The following is a 6,000-nucleotide window of genomic DNA, read 5'->3' as shown; positions in this document are numbered from 1 at the left end:
ATGTACTAAGTATTTTGCAATGCAAAGCTATAAGTAATTATGGCTTTAACACAGTTATTGATATCACTAATTTCCCGCGACCAAGATAAATATTTACGTAAGCAATATAATAACTGCTAAAATCAACCACTCCTATAACGCGCCCGCTAGTAGATATAAACATCAAGGGTTCATCTGAAATAAGCTACACTCTTGTATATATTTCTGATTTGACGTATGTAGGTCTCGTTTCCAAAAGGTAAAAACGGAAAGCTCATTATTTTTCTTACGTGTACATAAAACATCTAGGAAGTAAACAAATAATGTTCAGAAAAAAAATATCAACATTTTTTATGATAATTGCTGAAGCTATATTCGTAAAACTCACGCTTCACTCAATATAGTTAGAATAATTCTCTGAAACCCCGAGCTTTGTTATTTCTGATGGAGTATGCACCAGTTTGTTTGTTGATGTCTTTTCAATAGCTTCGTTTCGAATTGAAAACCGAATTCGGTAAACCATTCAATTTACGGCTCAGACAGGTCTTTGTGCGCTCCCAAACAAAGGAGGAACGTAAATAAGAGTTCGCATTTTAATTCTCTAAGGCAATTCACATCTGTATGTACTGGCATTAATTCTGTCTATGAGGGATTAAGTCAGATGCAGCGCGCTCTCCACGGGGTACGGCCGCCGCGATTTTTACAAGAGCACCCATTACCACATTTAATGAAATCCTCACTGTTTTAATTTGACTTGGTAAAGCAGCGAAATTACTACTGCGTATTTCAAACCGTGCCGCAAAATAAGTAAAAGATGAATAATGGCTTACAAATTATTTTAAATGCGGTTCGGGTTTTTTACCTGCGCTGCTGAAAATTTTTGTTTTACTACGTGCTGAACTCACCTCTTTTGAACTGGACAGGCAACTAACAATTTAAAATTCAGTGTACTATAATATTCCACATTACTTATAACTATAAAACAACACCATCTAGTCTCAAAGAAAACAAAGCTCGTATCATGAGTATTATACTACTGATAAATGTCTTAGATTTTTAAATTTAAAGTGATTCGATCACAGGTCCGTAGATGGGTGGATGTACAGCGAGTTCGCGTTTGACAGTCGTTACAGTCAGTCTAACCAAGGGGTGTCGTGTTGCCCAGGTAACTGGGTTGAGGAGGTCAGATAGGCAGTCACTCCTTGCAAAACACTGGTACTCAGCTAAAACGGTTAGACTTTTAGCCTAACCGGTTTAAACATAGTTGGGAAAAGGCTAGGCCAATGAATGATATGTATTTTTAAATACATACAAATAAATAAGCAATAACTTAACACCCTAAAATAGCGAAGACACCATGGGACTTGTCGATTCATTGAAATTAGTAGCAATTATGTAGGTATATTGGCTGTATATCGCGTAGACTGTTGGTTGCTGTGAGCAGGGCCGGATTTGAAACCTTGACCGCCCCAGACCTTATTAGTTATTAAGTATTTGCACTTTGCGCGTTGGTTCACAGCAGACGTGACTACTACAAGAAGAAACCGCCAGAATTCTCTGATTTCTCGCCTAAACAAAATACCCGTCCTACTTGGCCTATCGGGAAATCCACTCCCACAATCACATTATATTTACCTGTAACTATTTTAGATATTCATATCATAATACCGAGATAAACCTTTAATTTGACTGTCAAAGCATAGCGTCACTATGAATAAACTAATAATAAGGTGTCTGGTCAGGTTGCTCTTGACATAAACCAATGAGTCGCTAGAAATGTGACGTAACATGTTATTACTGGCCTAAGTTTCAGTCTAGACCACTGTTTTGTGTATGATTTTATATTGGTATAAGTTGACTCAATATATTCCGAAAATATCAATGTCGAACAAAGAACAATATGTCCAATTAAGCCTCTAAAAGGAGTTTCGTCAATTGCGTAAATACTTATTTGAAGGTTTTCATTTTCTTAAAGTATTAGTTTGATAAACATTTCATTTTAAAAACCATTTAAAAAAAGAGGCCTGCAAAAAGTTTGGATACGCTTCCCTTAGTGGTAACACCAAATGTCTCTACATCCAGATTTAATCACCAAAATTGTCATACCAACAAAACAAACCATTAAAATAATACGAGAAATAAACGGATTTGGTTTAAAATGAATAAAAACACTCTTGTACGAGTACTTACACTCATTTAATACATTTTACTGCGACCGTTAAAAGATCGTAACGGCAACGTAAAGTAAGGTTAAAATGGCCGAAATAAAAATGTGGACGGACACTTGAATGCGTTCAGATTAAACAAAAAGTGTTGCCAACTCTGGAGAACCACAAATGATAATAATTTCAAGAATAGGTACACACACTTGATTTCACAAATCGTTAGTTTCATCAATAAACTAATAATAATCTAATACATCATAACTAATAATAAATAGTACATAATTAATTTTTAATAGGTTCTTAACTTTCGTTTGATAAGTTAAATGGTTAAAAAGGTATTTTTCTCATTATTGATACTTCAACTATTTACGCCTCCTATAACTATCACTTATCAGGCGTATATCGTTACGTGTGTAGTAAAATTTTGCAATACGCAACCTGCATTTTAAAATGCATAAAAGACAACAGAAATAATTACCAAGATGTCATCCATTTCGGTCTAGTATCACGGGTATGACGGCTGTCTGACATTAACTGTCCGTGGCAAGCCCAGGCAAAGCGCTCAAACGAACACTTTTTTCCTGAAAAATGTTGAAACAAACTGACGCAACTGTTTTAGAACAAAATAAAACAGGATGGACTATGTTCCGCAAAAACAATTTCGCGAATTCGTTGCCGTTATTTTTGCTGTAACTAGTACATCGTACGTATGCATTTAGGTATTAGGTTTCCATGTTTTTTCTGGGAAATGGAATTCGAGCTTCGGTGAGCTGACGTGGTCCACTTGTATTTCACAAACGAACTCCAATTATTTTATTTCATCAACTAATAGGAAGCTCGAGTGCTATCAAATTCGCGGTCCATTGAGAGTCATGAACACATGCTAAACTCGGAAATGAATTGGGAATTCAAATTCAAACTCTCCGAGCGTTTTTATTTGGATATGGAACGCAACTACATGCAGCTCGCGTGCCACGCTATCTATCCGCCATTTCACTTCACAAGAATAATATTTAGGAGTGTATTTTTTGCTGTGGCCAGTGGCCGGTCGGCGCTAGCGTTTTATTGCACACTATTCCGGGGAATAAACGCGGTAGGGGGGTTAATGGACCGGCGAGGAGGCTCTCCCACTCCCCCATCCTGTCCTCTGTATTGGCTGCGAATATTGAATATTTTTGCTCTGTACTGAAGCTAGGCACTGCGCGGGTAACCACTAATCAGTGGTCCATGATGTACGACTGTTTATTACCGCACTACTTTGCATATGTGTGTATTCCGCCGTATGTAAAACTTTGGCGGGTGCTTATTATCATAAACATTCGCTGTTTCTATGTCCCACATGCTAACGACAGCTGTTCCATATGTATTGTTACTTTTTGTGTCAGACTACATTTTGATATTCTTAGTGCATTACAGGTATTTAATTTGGTTTGTAGCGAGCGAGCTACGAGCCGAGGTAGCGCGAACTACATATATATAGAGAGAACTTGAAAGAGACCGTTTTCAGCAAGTGATGCACATTAATTTAAAATACATTGGTCGCGATTTGAGCCTAAGACCTTTAATTAAAAAGGCTATCTCTGCTATGAGCTTAATGCTAACATAAATATCGTAGAGAAAAAAATACAGGCCGTAGAATAAAAACAATCGATAATGAAAAAGCACTCTCATAAAAGAAATATAAACATAAGCACACATCTGAATCATAGACAAACATTTGAAGCACGTCCAATACGTGCACATGACAGGGTTTTTAGCGATTTTCTCTCTCAGTATAACAGCCCTAAATGTTGGGTCGGTAGGCTTCGGTTAAATAAACGTTGGAGCAATATAGAGCAACCTTCTGAGGCAACAATAACACTTTCTTTCAGGTCCAAGGTATTACGCAATGTGGGTACTTTTGTTTTATTTTAAGGAGTAAAGGAGATTGTGTTCGTAAACTGTTGCCCGTGGTCAGGTATTTAATGAAATGATAATTATGAGCGCGATATTAAAGGAGAGTCACTTAAGCTGTGGAGAAGTTTAAGAATTTTCAAAAAATTCAGGACAATTTTATAAATACACTAGCTGACCCGGCAAACGCTGTTTTGCCTAATAAATTATTTTTATTTGTATGTATTTTTAAAACCACATTATAAAAAAAGAAAAACAAAAAAAATCTTCTAAAAAATAAAATAATAATATTTCGTATGAAAAACCCTTATCACTTAGGGGTATGAAAAATAGATGTTAGTCGATTCTCAGACCTAGTGAAGACGCATATAAAATTTGGTAAAAATCGGTCAAGCCGTGTCGGAGGAGTACGGTAACTAACATCGTGACACGGGAATTTTATATATTAGAAGATATAGATTGAATTTGATCTTTATTAAGATCTTAGTTAAACGTAATTCTTAACAAGATTTGTGATAGCAAATTCCTCATTGAAATGAACCGCCATACCTCTTAATATATCAAGAAAACAATAAAAAAGTATCAGCAAAGAATCATGCCCTAATAACTAATGGGACCATTAACAGCTAATGTAGGGTTAATAAATATGAATAATGTATAAACCCTTATCACGCATGAGTAGTTATATTACCCATTTGCGATTGCCCATTAACTGTCAGCGGACGAACGGACCAAGTCTACTCAGCGGTAACTATGAGTTCCCACGCACCTAAAAAGTGGGCAACAACTTTAATGTAATGTTGAGTATAGTAATGGAGTGCGGAGAATAATTGTAAGGAATATAGTAATATTTAGTAGTTGTGAAAGAGATGCCGCTCTATACCGTGTAGTGTTTTGTCACGCTTCCCCAATGCTTTTAAGTATATAAGTGGCTTTTGCCCACGACTTTGTCCGAATTGCTATGATATAACATAGATATGAGGAAGGAATTTGTAAATTCAATCAACTGACCTCTCTACCTCGCAACAAAAGTAATTATTTTCAATAATTTTATAATTACAATTGGATTTTACTTCAACCATTCTTTGTTACAGAAAACTTGGTAAAATAAAAATGATAGGATGAATATAAAAGAAACTACTTATTTATGTAAGTAACGTATTTTGTGTCCTTGTAAGGGGAAGCTAAAGAGACACCATAACCCACACTAGAAACTTGATTGGGTAACAATAAACTTAATCTAAATAAAGTCACACAGACTCTATATAAACACCACCGAACTATCCCGTAATGAATCAAAATAAACCACTAAATACCTATGTACGACGACTTACAGGCAAAATATTACCACGCCAACATTTAACATAATAATTGAATGTTGCCCTTAATTAATTTATTCGAGAACCTAATTATCCATCGCAATCAATTTGGCGTAACAGGACGTCCAATTAAACTGTAACGAGGTAATATAAATCACTAACCATGATATTTATAATTCGAAAATGTGACTAAAAATATTTTCGACTTATTTGATATTCCGAATATGGTCCCGAAATATGTATGTTGAATGTTATGTGCTTATATGAAACATACATTTTCGTGTATTTGTAAATTTCTTAACTTGTTGAACCTTGAGCTGGATACACGATAGAAACGAAACGGTAACCTTAGGTACTTAAAATGTTTAGTTTATTTAATACTGGCTCTTGTTGGTGATGTCGATTTTTGCTGCAAAAGTATTACCCTCCTTTAACGTGGACGGCTAAAAGCTGGCAATCGATTAATCTAAGGTACTTCTATCTCTAAACCTTCAAAACCATCAATTGTGCGGGAAGATGTTACACACGTACACATTCCCATACGTTCGCTGTTATAAAATTAGTGTGATAGCTACAAGGAAATAACACTTCTTATAAACATTTTATGCAAAATAAATTTAGAGATCGTTGTACACAACTACAAA

This window comes from Trichoplusia ni, unplaced genomic scaffold (genome assembly GCF_003590095.1).
Source record: "Trichoplusia ni isolate ovarian cell line Hi5 unplaced genomic scaffold, tn1 tig00001365, whole genome shotgun sequence".
Taxonomy (NCBI): Eukaryota; Metazoa; Arthropoda; class Insecta; order Lepidoptera; family Noctuidae; genus Trichoplusia; species Trichoplusia ni.
This window is presented reverse-complemented; position numbering follows the sequence as displayed.